The sequence below is a fragment of the Megalopta genalis genome, chromosome 8, assembly GCF_051020955.1.
Source record: "Megalopta genalis isolate 19385.01 chromosome 8, iyMegGena1_principal, whole genome shotgun sequence".
Taxonomy (NCBI): domain Eukaryota; kingdom Metazoa; phylum Arthropoda; class Insecta; order Hymenoptera; family Halictidae; genus Megalopta; species Megalopta genalis.
Genome location: NC_135020.1, coordinates 13792269 through 13810071, shown reverse-complemented (window position 1 = coordinate 13810071; position 17803 = coordinate 13792269). Strand labels below are relative to the sequence as shown.

At 36.2% G+C, this 17803-nt stretch overlaps 1 protein-coding gene across 2 annotated transcripts in view; it reads left to right on the top strand.

Moving 5' to 3' along the window:
- Positions 1-17803, top strand: part of krz (beta-arrestin protein kurtz) — a 101478-nt gene that overhangs the window by 9581 nt on the left and 74094 nt on the right. The window contains exon 1 of one of the 2 annotated variants that reach the window (XM_076524175.1): positions 1379-1486. The exons of the other annotated variant lie outside the window; for it this stretch is intronic. The gene's annotated coding sequence lies outside the window, so the exon portion shown is untranslated. Of the gene's footprint in view, positions 1-1378; positions 1487-17803 lie in introns of those variants that run through there. 2 annotated transcript variants of the gene reach the window in all.

Sequence of the window (17803 nt, the reverse complement as noted above, 5' to 3'; positions counted from 1 at the left end):
GATCTCGTGTACGGATCATTGCAAATGGCCGAATTTCAAATGCTTGAGAACTGTGTCCGAATAAGAACGAAACACGCGCATGGAGGACAGAAAAAGCGAGCGGGGACAAATTAATTAGCAAATGGAAGTAAAGTTTAGATGTCCGTCGTAGAAGACAATGTTGCGAGAGAAGGCGAAGTTCGTCGATGATGCGTAATTTATCCAATACAGATGCATACAGTCACTCACTAAATTGAGCGTACATCTTTTAAAACGCAATAACTTTTTTAAAACTGGACTAAGTGACTTCAATTTTTTTTTTCTAGATGACATAGGGGCTAGTCTACTAGACGATGACTAAAATGTCTTTGTTAAATTTTGCTATCATTTGTGATAACAGAAAAGGATAAAAACCTCTCGTGTTTTAACTTTTTTTATCCGAGCTTGTAACAAAAATTTAAAAAAATGCCTCTCGTAGATCTCGGTAACTTGTATGCGTGCTGAAAATTTGATTGAAATCGGTTAACCTAGAGTCGAGTTACAGGCGTTGAAAGATTGAAAAAACTGCAGATTTAATTGCTTTAATTAATAAACTGCAAACTTTAATTTGCTGTAACTCGTAACAACGTCAACCGATTTCAATAAAATTCTCAGCATGCATGTAAACTACAGAGATCTACGAGAGGCATTTTTTAAATTTCCGTTATAGCTTCAGATAAAACAGTTAAAAAACGAGATTTTTCAATTTTTTTTTTTGTTATTCCAAATATCTAATAGCAAAATTTTAAAAAACCATTTCTTGGTCATCGTCCAGTATACCAGTTCCGCTATCAATAAAAAAAAATTCAAGCAGCTTAATCCAGCTTTAAAGAAGTCATTGCGTTTTAAAAGGTGTACGCTCAATTTTGCTAGTAACTGTATGTAACTTACATAAGTCGTTATCTACCGCGATATCAATTTATTTCGCGATAACTCGCAACCGAGCGATCAAAAGTTTGGAGGCGACTTCTGATCAATGACATTTCGCATTCAACAATAGCCGGCGCGAGCGCCGGATGGTTTTTCTCGGGGATCTGTGACGCACGTGCGCGAGAGTGTCCACTTGCACGAACACTTTGTAATCAGTGCGAATAAATTACAGATGTACAGTTAATTATCGGATAGCGAGCCGCCGTGTATCTGTTTACGAGCCACCGCGGAACGCTGAAAACATTAATTCGAGGTCTGTTCGCGCGGATCTAAACGGAAACTGTCACTCTTTATCGCCGGCAATTATTAATAATCGATGATCGAGATTATCTGCCGACTATGCGTCACAGAACACGTGCAGTGGCTCGCGGTTATGATCCGCCTATGCGCGAGAGTAATTCAACTGGAAACGTAATAACGGATCAGGATGCATAAATAGTGATAATGTGAAAAAACGAGTTCATTCATTGTGCGAATAGGATTCTAAACGATCCGCGCTGTTCCGTTTTAATCGTTCCGACAATTACGTGGTGATTAAGTAAGTTTTCTTCTTAAATTATTATATCACTTAATTTTATGTTAATATAAATATTATTATCAATATATAAATATTAATATTAATATAAATATTATTAATAAATAAATATTAATATTAATATAAGTATTATATAATATATTAATATTAATATAAATATTATATAATAGATTAATATTAATATAAATATTATTATTAATAAATAAATATTAATATTAATATAAATATTATTATTAATAAATAAATATTAATATTGATATAAGTGTTATATAACATTAATTTTATTTTAATCATGTTTTTTTTTATTTACTTCTTATTTGCGAAATATTTCGAATTTTTAAATATATAAGGTGTTCATTTTTTATTAGTTATAGACAATGCAAAGAAACTGAATTAATAAAATTGAAAAATTACAGTTGGCATTGAGTTTAATCGTCATGAATAGTAAATGCAAACGGTTAAATCAGTAGTTCTTCGTTTGAAAAATTCACAAAAATTTTACTGAATCAGTTTCGCATTTAAACGAGTTAGCAAACACAATAGTAAATCATCTTTTAAAAATTTGTTAAAAATGAACAACTTCGGAAGAGGCGACACGATTATTCGAGATCCGCGGCTCATTTTTATAGTGACCGATTGTCAACAACTATAAAAACAAGCCGCAAGGCTCGCACAAACGAGCAACTTCCTCTTTCCAACTCGTCCATTTTTTTTTTTTTATAGAAACTGCGGCACAATTTGGAGAGAATTTACTATACTTATATAATTCCTCGAAGTACAATAATCGCTTGCGAGCATCCGAATCATACATTTACGTCGAATTTTTATCGTCACGTTGCTTGCCGATCTAAAATTAGCTTATGCTCTACTTTTGACAAGAAAAAAATCGGGATTTACGTCATCAAGCCATTTCCTCGTTAATCGTGTAAATTGATTCGTCATCTCGCAGCAAAATGAACGATTGGGATAAGCCATATGTCGCGTGATAACATTGAGACCAGTGTCCAGAGAAGGTCGAAGACGAAGTTCCTCCTCGCGAAAGCCCACCGATACATTTTCTTCCGGTTTACGATCAATGAAACGACGCAGGAAAATTTGCATTTTAATGTACAGAGGAGACGCGTCTTTTCGCATATTGCAGCTGCGCGAACAAGATAAGCTAGATCGAAAATTGCCATCACATGTTGCGTTCGCTGCAGTTCCCACCTTGTGTTCGATGGATACTGAACGTTAGCGAGAACATGAACGAGGATGCCAGAGAATGGATAAAATTTGGATAACTCTGGCACCTTCGATATTAATAAAGTGTTATTCTATTATGTAACTGATTAAATTAATAATTATAGAGATATTTCTACGGTCAAACGAATCCTTGCATTTTTATCTTGATTGATCGTGTTATGTAATTATTGACACGTCGACACTGCCGAATTGCAGCCTTCCAAAAATTCAATGAAGTGAAAATAATTTAGTTAATGAAACCGAAGAGGCAACATTTACCGTATTGATTGCTCTTTCAAGCTTAGAATATAAATTAGAATATAACTTATATATACTTATTATACTTATACAATATACTTATTATATTTATATATATTTATTATACTTATTATATTTATATATATTTATTATACTTATTATATTTATATATATTTATTATACTTATTATATTTATATATACTTAATATATTTATTATATATATATATTTATTATACTTGTACAATATGTATACTTATTATATTTATATATATATTTATTATACTTATACAATATGTATACTTATTATATTTATATATACTTATTCTACTTATACAATATGTATACTTATTATATTTATATATATTTATTATACTTATACAATATGTATACTTATTATATTTATATATATTTATTATACTTATACAATATGTATACTTATTATATTTATATATAATTATTCTACTTATATTTATATATAATTATTCTACTTATATAATATGTATACTTATTATACATATATACTATACTTATTATACTTATAGTCAAAGACTGATGTCATCCATATGCGACCCGCAATTAACATTTCCAGCACGCTTTTTAACTTGCGGCACAAATATCGACTTTTACCTACAATTGTGGCATTATTCGAGACGAACGATATTTTTCGCTCTATTTTGCTTCCCATTTTTTTGCTTCTAGTTCCACTTGCATTTTTTATACCGTGGCAACCGCGGTTGCGATGTTCTCCGCTTTGTTTATCGGCGGTTCGTTCATCCCGCAGAATTTTTAACCGCGTTGTCGGAATCGAATTCGCGTCGAGAACGGTCGTAACTGTACCGAAATAGTTCACGCTCGCGGAATCAACATCGTTCGCAACGACCGAAGCGCATTGGACGTTGCGTAAGCCGCGATAAGTGCTTTTATCGGGAGGGCACGCTTGAAATTAAATAGAAAAACTCCTGTCCGCGGAAACTTGGTTCAAAGGTCGTCCGCGTGCGTCATTTCTTAGCACGTGTCGCGGTTTTGCCATCGAATTTGGTGATTACGTCACTGCACGTATAGCGTTTCGTCAATCGTCGATCGTGTTCGAGATCTCGAAAATGTGGAAATTCTCAAAAGTATGAGATTTATCGATACAGGGTGGCCCGTCCAATGAATAAACAATTAAGCTGCGCGTTCGTCAAAACGATCATTCGCAAATCGTTAATCAATCGCCCGGATGACATCGTGAGCGAGTTGTTTCACTATTGTACTGAGTTATTATTATACACTATTATACATTCCTAAGCACAATCCATTTTTGACAGTTATTTCTTAAAAGTGCAATATAAGATTTTGAAAAAAATACGTCGAGCGTCTAATGAATAATTAAACGTTTTCAATGAATGAACAGTAACGTTCCGGTGAATAATATTGTACAAACAAATTGAACACAATTCCACGGAACGCACCTTAACACTTTGATTTAAACCGTATGCGGGTGACGAAATTATTTAAAATTTGATTTCTATGCTAATCCATAAAAAATTCTTAATTTCATTAAGATTTGCAAGAGGTAAGAATGTTGGAATATAGTAATCGATGTCATACAACTTTGCGTTGCAACATTAATTTAATCGATTAAACTAGATTTACGGAACTCGTCAAAATGACGGGTCACTAATTTCTTAATATTAACGATTATTCATATCGCAAAGATACATTTATGAGTTATTTATTCAATTTATATGTTACTTACGGCAAATTCACAATTACAAATTCAATTATGTTACTTACAGTAACACTTGTTAAAAATCAAAATAAATGCCTTATTGTTACTTTTTTTACAAATATAAAACAGCTGTTTTTTGTGCTTCGTAAATCTAGTGTTAAAATACTTCAATTCTACGAAATATTCTGAGATGTTTACGGCGCGGCCGTCAACGTGTTAAAATACAAATCACGATGGTAGAACAGTCAATCCTCCTATAACAGGGTACTTTGAGATCACGGTATGAAAATTGCGACGCTGCTTTCACGACACGCTACTCTTATAACACGATTATTTTTTTTGCACGGGTCATAACGGTAGAAGAAATGTTTACATCGCGTCACGGTTTCGTTGACATACGCAGGACGCTCGCCTTGTACATATATAAATAATGCGTTGCTTGTACTTACTGAAAACTAATTCAGTAGAGTACATCCCCTTGCACAGAAGAAGTCCGCCGTTTCGGCAGAGGGGCAACGTGGGTATTCCACTCGCTTCGCCTGACCTGCACGCTCGTAGCCCCCCTCCCCTCTTCTATGACCTCCCGAAACCGCTTCTATTGGTAAAGGTGAAGACCCTCAAGCTAATCGAAGCGAGGGGCAGGGGGAGTCGGTCGTCCGCTTCACCTAATCACGTCTCTTGTCCAGCGCGTAACTTAGCCAATAATAATCAAAAGTCTGGAAATTGGAAGGGGCTTGGTGGAGCGGGGGATCAATTCCCCTTGCCCCCGTGTCCCTTGCGTCATTTAGCTTATGCGTAGTGTCTCATTTATACCAATATAGTAAATTCTCCCTAATTCGCTCTCAGCTTGGAAACAAAAATGGACGATTTTGTGAAGAGGAGGTACGATTATCCGAGTTTTGTGGCTCGTTTTTTATAGTTGTTGACAATCGGTAATTATAAAAGCGAGTCGCGGGGCTCGCATAATCGTATCTCTTCTTCTATATAATAATATATGTATATATATAATATAATATAATAATATATATATATATATTAAATTGTCCAATATATATAGAAATTGTCCATTTTTGTTGCGAAGCTGAGAGAGAATTTATTATATTATCTTCAGGTTAAATTAATATGTATAGAATATATTACATTATACGATATTATATATATATATATATATATATATATTATATTATATTATATATATATATATTATTATATTATATTATATATATATATATTATTATATTATATTATATATATAATATATAATATTATTATATTATACGATAACGTAGGCTTAAGATATATGATACAATATAAATATAAAAAATACGTGTATAGTACAGCACGTTTTTCCAATGAAAAGTTAATCACAATGTTAATTAGTAATTAGTAATCTAAAGTTAACGCTTTAGGGATAAATCAACGCTCTTGCATCTTGTCTTTGTTGCGCCTGTTTCACTTTGTTCGATTGTTCTACGCTTCCTGACTCGCGTCGCGTGTCTCTCTTGCCCGTGGTTTTTGTAAATAATACACATACACATACACAGAAAGCACAAGCACACGCGCTGATGTGTTTCTAGCCGAAACGGAGGAAGGAGATGCTGACGGGAGTCGGGAGGCGTTGTTTGTTTTTAATCGGCCGGACTCGAGTCCCTCGTTTCATGGAAATTCAGTGTTGCGGTTCACTTGTGGCATTTCATTATTTCTGTCAATAAGGGAAGCATGTTTACCCCACTTCTGCGAGGGCGTTAACTTGGCTGGGTTGGTCAGAATTGAAACTATATTTTTCTCAGTTGACTTCCGAGCAACTGACGGGGTAGATGGTTATTCTTTGACTATAGTCATATGAGCCGTTTATTTTGAAAGTGGCATTAATCACTTTACCGTAATGAAAAGTGGTGATTTTTTAATGTTTATATATATACGAAACTATTTATACTGAGAAAAAAATATTAGTATCCTGAGATAACAAATACAAGTAAATCTTCTCGAAAGTTAGCATCCATATTTTTGAACGTGTTCAAACGCAAACCCTTAAATATATCGACTTAAAAACAAAGTGACTTATGCCACTTTCAAAATAAACGGCTCATATATTCAGACGTGTATTAATTGAACTTTTCAGTTTTATAAAAACGTGCAATGTCTTTTTGTGTTGTACGAAAGCATTGGAAATACTTTAAATGAAAAAATTGGATAAAAAAGTAAATAATAAATTATAATACAATTATAAAGAGAAGATAAATTGGAAAAAAATAGAAAGTGGATTTCTACTGTTTCGAAATTTACCTTAACGTATGACAGAGAGACTTCGATATAACACGGAACGCATTCGCTTGATTTATGCTGTCTCTAGGTTTCTTTCAACACGGTTTCGTTACAACGCGGAGCAAATCTGTCGTATCGTAGGAGGGTCGACTGTAATAGAGTAGTAATAGTAGTAGCAGTAGTAGTAGTACTAAAGTTACTCCAATACAGCAATGTCTCCCTAACTGACGCTCAGATTGTGCATAAAATTGCAATCCGTTTTTATAGTTGTTGACAATCGGCGACTATAAGAACGAGCCAAAAGCCTCGAATAATCGTATCTCCTCTTCCCAAATTATCCATTTTTGTGCACAATTTGAGCGTCAATTAGGCAGTATTTACTGTATATTTTAGCTAATCGGATCGGAACCATCGATAATAAAATAGACGATAGCGAAGACCATCGATAGTTCTCCGCGTCTAATGAACAAAGGGGCCAGATTACGATCATGTTATAAATCATCGAAAAAAGAAAAACATTGATTTTCACAGGATTTCCTTCCATTAAGCGACGACGCACTGTGTGCGTCGCGATGTTTCCGAGTCCTTGCACAACTCTATCGATCGCATAAAGAATTCGCGCGAATGCAGGAAAGCATCGGCGATCCCCTCCCGTCCCGCGTACGTTTCTATCGACTTTTGCCAGTTTCGTGGGAACAAAGAGAGTTGAATGGTCAGCGTTGTCGGAATCGCGATACCTTGACGTTCTACCCTTGATTCCATCGGTGATCGATGACGAACCCTTGTCCAGCGTGCATTGCGGACAAACAATGGGCTGCGGTGCTTCATTGTACGCGTAATCGACGATCCGTATATCCTTCGAGACGCGTCGATCCCGAGATACTGGCCTGCAGACACGAGAACGGCGATCTGCATCGCGAAGCGTGTGATTCATTCGCTAATTGATAGGCATTTCAGGAATGCCAGTCGCTTAGAACGAAAAAAGAACGAACGAACGTACGCGGCTGCTAAGGCCCCGCTGTCTGTCTTTCTTGTGAACGTCTTCGCACGGAAAGATCTGGCACAGTTCGCCGATAACGAGTACAGCAGAGCTTGTTAGATTCCGGACCTTTCCGTTTCATCATTTTATAGCGCATTTAACTAGCGCTGAATCACTGCGGTGTTATTCATTAGCATTGTTCGGTCGCTACATTTCGTTTTCGTTCCATCGTGATTTCAAAGAAGCTTCGCCAGTTTATACGAGAACGTTGAAGCTGGATTTAAGACAATGCGGCGCAATTAACTTCTCATGTTCGGTATTCTACCATTCTTATACGTCATTGTTCCTTTTTCCTGCACTGTTTAGATTGCGCAAGTAACGCGTATATCGCGCAGAATAAACATTTCGTGCACTCCTTTGGCATATCACGGGGATATTCGTTGCATTTTCTTTAGAGAATTAAATCTTCGTTATGGGCTCAGACAACAAAATTTGACATCATTTTCTAGATAAAGTAGGATTACGTATGTACATAGAAGCTAAATATAAGAGCTAAATGTGACGTCAGTTGAGAGTGATCATTTTTTTACCGCTTCAGGAATATGCCATTTGTCTGCAAAATGTTAATGTCTTCGGTGTATTTGATTCATAACAGTGTCTTGATATGAATGATAGTTTAGAGCATTCTTAGAATGTAAAGAATAAATCTTGCGTTGCAACTATTAGACTGCGGATCTTTATGCAAAACACAAACGGTCTTCATCAATTACATCGAACATGAGTCGAATAGATATTTCATTCTGCTTTTAATAATTTTAGCAAGCTCAAAGTAGCATATACGGTCGGTGTACAAAGTATTCGTACACCTTTTAAAACGGAATAACTTTTTTATAATTCGCCTAATAATAAGCGATCTAAATCTTCTTGGCATGTTAGAGGGAGTAGTTTACTAGATAATGGCTAAAAACACTATTTGGAAAAATTGCAATTATTTGGCATGGTAAGAGAATTAGAAAATGATGTTTTATGAATTTTTTTTATCTGAGCCCATAACGAGGATTTAAAAAATGCATTTTAGAAAGCTCGGTAACTTATGCATGATGAAAATTTCATGGAAATCGGTTGACTTTTACGTGTGCTGTAAATAATTAAAAATCGCGAAAGTCGCAGTTTTTCACGAATTTCAACCAAAAACTAGTAATCTTTACACCTTTCAGCGGCTGACTGTGCTACAACCGATTTCGATGAGAGTTTCAGCATCCATAACTACAATTATTAATCTTTCGACTCGATTTTATAATTACCGATTGTCAACAACTATAAAAACGAGGCTCAAGGCTCGAACAATCGTATCTCCTATTCCCAAATTGTCCATTTTTGTGCGCAATCTGAGCGCGAATTAGGGTAAAATTACTGTATTATCTATGTTAAATCCAGTTGAACGTATCGAAATGATATTTGAAGCTCGTTCCATCCGATTGCTTAGTTCGCATTACTCTTACAAATTAATGTGTTGTAACAATTAATGTATTGAGCGGAAAACAGTATCGATGTCCGATATAGAAATTATTGACGTTCAAGTGGCTTTGTTTTAACAACACTGAATGATTGATGTGTAGGTATTGCTTCACTATTCCTGTACAACTAAAGACCGAGGGTGTCGATATTTCTCTGTCCCTGGTGACAGTCGATGGTTGTCAATTATTAACAAAGATATTCCGGGTGATGTCTCGTATAGAGAAAGAGTGAGAATCGCTTCTGGTGATTCCGTCGTCGCCAAATGTCGAGAGATCTATCATCCAGCTTGTTGAAGCTCGATCATGATTTCGGCTTAATTCGTCTAATGAAATATCATTTCGCTGAGCATGTGATCTTTGTGAATATTATTACTATTACGACTGTAATCCCTTTGATACATTCGAGCGTTATTAAAAGACACCGCATGCTATTAAATCGGGGAATGGAATGAAGGATTAATTAATTATATTGTGCCTTGTTCAGGATAACGATCTTATGATTTCTATTTTGTTCTCCGACCTACTTTGTTGTTGTACCTAAGGAATGATTTTTATTTTATTTTTTAACCTATTCTGTTCTTGTTTCTAAGATAATTAGATAATTAAATAATAATTCATTAATTATACAGATAATAGTATGTAGATAATATATATATATATATTAACTGATTATAAAATTATATATATAATTTTATAATCAGTTAATTATATGATTTTTATCTTATTCTTGTACCTAAGATAACGGTATTTTATCTATTTTGTTCTTTTAGTATGGCTTGCACCTGGCTGAAATTTTAATATTAATAACATTAGAATTAATTTTTTGCTTATTTTACTGATTTAGATTATAACGAATAAATAAATATGAATAAATAATAATACGAATAATAATAATAATATGAATAAATAAATTAGAATTAAATAGATTGTAACGTAATAATAGTAATAATAATAGTAACAATGATAGCTTTATTGGTTGCATCCTGTTCATCCAAATACCAAAAAATAAGATCGGCGATTTATAAACACAGAATATGTCAGACTTCAAAATATTATAAAATTAGAATTCAACGAACATATCCGTGACAGGTTGCAAAAGGAGGTTATTTTGGACAACAAAGGGTTAACATAATAAACAGATTAAATTCCAATAACATTGTACGATATTTCAAATAAATTTGAGAATTCTGAATTGCACAAAGAGCAACATATATCAGAAATGCGTTTAACGGCCCGTGACATTCTCTCGATAATAAAATATGTCGAACCCTCGAGTCAACTGGGAAGATCGCATCTCGCGTTAAAAAATCTTTTCTTACCAAGCGGAACGTTCCGCGCCCCCGAAGAACCATATTCTACCGTTCGAGTTGCCTCGCTAAATCCAGCGGAATCGCTTCTTAGAATTCACAAAGTCGTTATCCCCGTAATACTTAATCCCCGTTCTTCCAGCGAGTCGTTCTTACGTTCGCTTTGACGTGGAATTTTCACATTCGTCGAGGGTTGGGGGCGGGCAACGGCTCGCGAACACCGTTTGAAAATTACAGAAGTTTGTAATGACGATGAGAGAGAGAAAGAGAGAGAGAGAGAGAGAGAGAGAGAGAGAGAGAGCGCGAGTCGCGGAGAGATAGAGCCGTGCTTGCGGAACCGGAGCTCTGGAAGCAATCGGTGGAAGCGGCCGCGGCAAAGGAAATTAGACATCTCTATCGATTTAAAATTCTAGCGGAGAGGCCAGCGAATTAGGGGAAGGGTTGGCGGCCGTAGGAAACGTTCCCGCTTCAGAGGCTACTTTATCAATTAACGGGCTGTAATCGATGCCGAGAATACGGAAGCCGGCGCGAGCTCTACGGAGCCGTGCGATTTTTCATTCGGAATCCACGGTCGAGATTGCCGCGAGACTGCCACTTCACCGACTACAGATCGTTTGATCGTGTTCCACGGAGGACGACACGAGTCTCCGGGGGTTGTTGTTCGTTTTCGAGGATCCTCGAAAAGGCAATGTTGCTCGATCCGGACGGCGCATGCTCGCCGTACCCCTGCGCCACGAAGTCTCGCAAACTGGGGCAGACAACGCGGGATGCTTCTCTTATCGCGCTACGTCTCGAACACGGACTGGCTGCTAGATAACATTCATTCATTGGCCGAATAGGTTTTACGATGTCGTGGGCCGACCGTCTCGTCAATAGAACCGGATCGATTCGGTCCCGACACTCTGCCGACCATTTATGAATCGCCGGCTCACCGTCGAACAATCTGTCCCGGTTCGAGCTCCTTTCTTGATCACCTGTTTACCATCTGCGATCGATCCCTTATTCGATCATTACCTGCTCCTGCACCATGAAAAGCGTCTTAACCTTCTCATGGCGGAGCCTTTATGACCGCGAGCGACGGACTCGGGGTCCGTGCAGACCCAAGTCTGGATTTCATTAGTTAGGGTGTGAATATATAGGGTTTGATTGAGGATTTGCTTTCTGTTATTTGAAAATTATTTATTGTTCTTTATATATTCTTTGTTATAGCTTATTCATTCTTTATTATAGTTTATTTATTCTTTATTATTCTTTATATATACTGTATTATTCTTTATTATTCTGTATATATTCGTTACTATTCTTTATTATTTTTTACATATTCTTTATTATTCTGTATATATTCGTTACTATTCTTTATTATTTTTTACATATTCTTTATTATTCTGTATATATTCGTTACTATGCTTTAATATTTTTTACATATTCTTTATTATTCTTTAATTTAATTTAATTTTTTTCATATTCTTTATATATTCTGTATATATTCTTTATTATTCTTTATATATTCTTTATTATTCTTTATATATCCTTTACTATTCTTTATATGTTCTTTACATATTTTTTATATATTCTTTACATATTTTTTATATATTCTTTACAATTCTTTATATATCCTTTACTATTCTTTATATCATTGTTTATCATATAAAATACTATTTTTTGATTGCATGTATTGTATTGCATACGTGTATCTGGCAGTCTTCGCATTTCTGCGTATATTTATTATCATTACCGTTACACAGGCTGCATCTTCCACGTTCAAATAATGACCGGTTGTATATCTTTACGCGACGCACGACGACTGCTGTTTCACGGAGTCTGCGTTTAGAGTAGGGGTAATAAGCTAACCGCGATGCTAGCCGCAACAACATTTCACGACGCACATTAACATTGTACGGGTCAGCAAGGACCCCGAGTCCGTCGGGCGAGGGTTAATCTCTTGCCTGACGATTTATTTTCAAAGAAACGGGCGCCTCTGGTGACCATTTAATTTAGCGCAACTCTATGCGAACGATGTTAATATTAAAGAAAGAATACAAATTTCTCTTTTAACACGTTCCGTGCCGAGCTTTTTTTACTCGAATCTTCACACTTTGATATTTTACTAAAACTTGATGTATTACGTGCAATTATTAATTCTCGTACACATAACAACGTAACAAAAACTTATCAACGCCCATTCTTGCGGTGGAAATTGATTCTTCGGTTCTAAATTTCTTGTAAACAATTTGTTCAGTTCACTAAGTAAACATGCAAGCGTGTACCATCGATGGTACACGTGGCACGGAACGTGTTAAGTTACAATGAGATTAATATAAACAATTCTTAGCGTAATTGAAATTATCGTAAAGAAAATTTATAAACTATTTTGTTTTTGATATTGTGTACTTTCGGATAATTCATTATAACCCTAGTGACACTATTTTGGATGTAAAGAAAGGGTTAGAAAGTGCGTAAACGTCGTAATAATTTTTGTTAACAGTTAGAAGAAATTTATATGATTTTCAAACATTTAAATATATTGGATAAACATTCGAAGTTTAGCACAGAAAATCTTTGCGGGCGAGACTCGTCATTTTCATTCGTGAGAAATTAAAGTCGCTTCTGTTTAACCAAAAATCTTCATCTCGTTTTGCCAAAATCCTTATTTGTCTTAATTTCAACAGTTACGAGATTTACGCTCATTGGTATCCGAGAGCGTTCCGGTATATTTTTATTGATTTCCTTACTTGGTCAAGATCACGCCGGACCCTGAATTAAAGTGTGGTGTTTCTCGCTAATCTGAAAAAATAATATGCGATTGCCGCTACAGTGTTATCATTTCTCCGAATCGCGAGCTCTTTCGCCGTGCCCCCCTCGTTACGAAAGAGACAAACTACGGTTCACTGGAAAAATTTCGATCGCCGAGGGTATAAGAACTATAGTACGCCTCCATTAAAATGCAAATGAAATCCAGGCTGCGCGAAATATAGATTGAACCGAGCGTGGCCTGACGATGGCCTCGTGCTGAAAAAAGAAGGAAAAAAAAGAAGAAAATTAGGCCGAACTGGTTCTCTCGACGAAGCGTTGACCGTTTTGCAAATATCACCGGCACCGGCGACGGAACGTTTAATTAAACGATAAGCGACACTGAAAACTACGTATAACCGGCAATGTTTTTTTTTATCCCCGCGAACGCCAAGGCCTTCTGTACACGACGCGTGTCGGTCTTTTTTCACAGGTGACGTATTTCGAGCAACTTCGTGTTCCTCGCTCGTTACTCAAATTACTTTGCGCTCGTTCCCGGAATCTGTTGAAATGATGCGACCGTGGCGAAGGTGTCACATGCGCGGCCCTATCTAAGCCTCTCGGAAGTTGATTTCCTCGTTTATACTGCACTAATGGAATCAATTTGCTCCTCCGCTTCGTGAAACCGGTCCTGCTGTAATTAAGACGACATTTCTTAAAGGAATATTTGTGCTTGAAGCGATAACATTGAATGTAAACAAAAATTTGTTAATTACAAATATTTACTAACTTCAGCGAAACGTTATCGGGACCGCAGATAACAGATAGGGATTAACGAATACAATTTTATTCGACAATATTCAATAAATATTCAATCGAATACAAATTTATTTGGACAGCAATTTATCCGAATACGATTTTGTTCGAATAAAAATTAGTTCGAATAAGAAGTTATTTGTTGTTCGGACAAGAATTTACTCATTTAGTCTAATATACTTATTATTAGACTGCAGATTTTATGCATTTTATAACAAAAATGAATAGTTGCAATTTGAAACACGATAAAGATTGATAAAATTAGAAAACATTTGATACATTGTGAAAAAAAAAACATTAAAAGTCTTGGACAGAGAAAGAATTTTCAAAGTGGCTCCTGTTGCTTGTAACAACAGTAGAAAATTTTTATTTTGCATGCAGATCTGCGGTCCACTTGTTATACATTTTTCATTATGCATTGATATGTATATTGTATATACATCATATTGTACAGTTACTTTATATACATACTAATCTGCATGTTAATACATTTTTAATTTTTCTCTTCGATGTAATTGAACTAAATTAATAGGATATTTTTCAAATTTGTGCCACATCCAAACGCAATTCGAAAGGGTTAGATACGAAAAGCTATTCTTTTCTATTCCGATTAGGTATACTACTCACACGAATGCAGAAAAACTTAAGAAGTGAACTTTTGACTTCGACTCCATCTTTCCTAACGAATAGCAAATTTTCCGAACGAATGACACTCGTATTAGATAATAACTCGTGGTAGCTAATATTATAATAAATAGCTAATAGTAGCTAATATTATAATAAATAGCTAATAGTAGCTAATATTATAATAAATAGCTAATAGTAGCTAATATTATAATAAATATCTAATAATAGCTAATATAATCATTAATCGTTGGCTTTTCAAAACTAATTGTACATCCGGGCAATTTTCCTCGTCAATCTAGCGTTTTCGAATGAAAAGTTGATATCACGAGAGCGAGAAAGATAACAATATCCAATATAATAATTAATAGCTAATCGTTGACTTTTCAAAACTAATTGTACATCCGGGCAATTTTCCTCGTCAATCTAGCGTTTTCGAATGAAAAATTCTTATCACGAGAGCGAGAAAGATAACAATATCTAATATAATAATTAATAGCTAATCGTTGGCTTTTCAAAACTAATTGTACATCCGGACAATTTTCCTCGTCAATCTAACATTTTCAAATGAAAAATTCTTATCACGAGAGCGAGAAAGAACGCGAGAGAACAAATAAATATCGAGTGTCTCCCACATTTAAGCGGAAATTCTCGCGTGGTCGGGTTCAGCCTTCACCGTTCATCGTCGTCTTAATCCGACCGCCACCTGTTTCTGCGGCCAGAGTGCGCATAAATGTTGTCCCTTATTTTTTTTTTCTTTGTCCGAGCGTCCCCTCGCCCGACAGCATCGCGTCGTAAACGCAACTGTAAACGGAATGTTAACGAATGCGAACATCGCCAACATTTCGTCCGCCAACAAATAAATAACCAGCCGAAGGAAAACATTTCCACGCTTATGCATATTCGGTCGTTGCAAAGAACAGATGTTTTCAACAGCTCCGGCCGTGTTTCTCGTTGCTAAGAAATTATTAACAACAAACCGACCGTCGCATGCGAGGTCTCGGGATAAATCGCGAGACAGGGGATTAACGATCGCCTATGCAATAAAGATAGATTGTTATTCCCATTATTAATGAAGGAGAGCCGACGGACCGGAAGGCGATCGTCAATCTTGACCGGAAGGCTACTCAGCGCCGGAAGATCGTGTAACGGCGGCGCAGTTAATTAAGACGCGGCATCGTTCTGTCGCGGTGCTTGCGCGAGAACGGCACCCATTCGTCCTTCGAATACGCAAAGTGGAGTACTCGCGGAGGAGAGACAATGGCCGGGTCTCGTTACTCTTCCCTCCGTCGTCCGCGAGAGGGTGGAATGGAAATCACCTGGCCGTTTCTTTCGAATCGCGACCGAGAGAGCCCGCCGTTTCATTAAAAGTTTACGAGGTCGGGCCAAAGAACAACGCAATATCCGCGGAATATCTTTCACGCGGCGCGACCGTTCACCGTGCAAGTACACGGTTTTATGAATCCTTGCTTGATTAAGGCTTCCGTTTTCCATCCCCGCGACAATAAGCGCGGAGGGATCCGCGCCGTAAATCGAATCTGACGCGGAGGCACGACCGTTCCTGCCGGATGAAACGCTCGGAAGTGCTCTCTTGTCAAGGACAATTATCCGCCTCAAGTTTCAGTGGAAAATGGCCGAATGAAGGAAATACAAAAGCTCGCGGAATCAATCTCGAGAACGTCGGGATTTCGGTTCTCTACGATGCCGCCGCTTGGCGAAATGTATTCGCCCGAGCCGAGCGTGTAATATAATTATTCGTACATTTGATATGGAAATTCTGCTCGTTCGTGATAAGGGCAATTGTAGTAATGAAACTCGATAAACATACGGTGGCTCACAGAAGTGTTCGCGCACCACTTGAATCGCAATAATTCTTTTAAAACGGGATCAAATGACTTGAATTTTTTTAAGGAGTTCTTCTAAAAACTTTTTTTTAGAGAGTTTAGTTTGTTGTACAACGACTGAAATACTTTTTATATAAAATGACAAAAAACGTAAAAAAATTTCGTCCGGAGTCAAACTACAGGCTGTTAAAGACTTTAAAAACTGCAGATTTATTACAGTTTTTGGTAAAAAGTGTCAAAAATCGTGACAAAACTGCGATTTTTGCGATCTTCAATTTGTTGTAACTCATAACAACGTCAACCGGTTTAAATAGAATTGTCAGCATGCATTTTCTTTTTAAATTTTTGTTATAGGCTCAAATAAAAAAAAAAGTTAAAAAACGGGAGTTTCTTATTCGTTTTTGTCATTCCAAGTAGTAGCATAAATAAAAAAAAAAGGAATTCAGTCATTGTCCACAAAAATTCAACTCATTTAGTCTAGTTTTAAAAAAGAGATTTTGTTAATTTAATTATAAATTAAATAATATTATATTAATAAATTAATTTAATTTATATTACCAAATTAATTTAATTTATATTACTAAATTAAATTCAATAATATTAATAAATTAAATTAATAAAGCCTTAATCTGACAGTTTAATTAAGTAATGTTGCTTGTGTTTCCGACGTTACTTCGGATAATGGAGACACACACGGGTTTATAGTTCCTACTTCATAAAAACGAAACAAACTGCCCGACAGAGTAAACTGCGAGTCGCACGAAACGTAATTCCGCTCGTTCCGCGTTTGAAATGATTCCCGTATCAAAGGGGACGCGCGTGTCAAACGAGAGAAACGAAATCACGGGATTCGATCGGCGACGTTCATAATATGTATTTCTGGAGCGGCAATGAATGTGTTCCGGGATGGCAACGAAGTCACCGTTTTCTCTGCGACCCGTTCGATCCAACGTGCGTCGTATTAACAGAATTTTCATAACATTTCCCGGCGCGGTCGCCGCCGTAAAACACAGCCCCTGTGCTTTTATCAATATTGCTCGCTCCAAT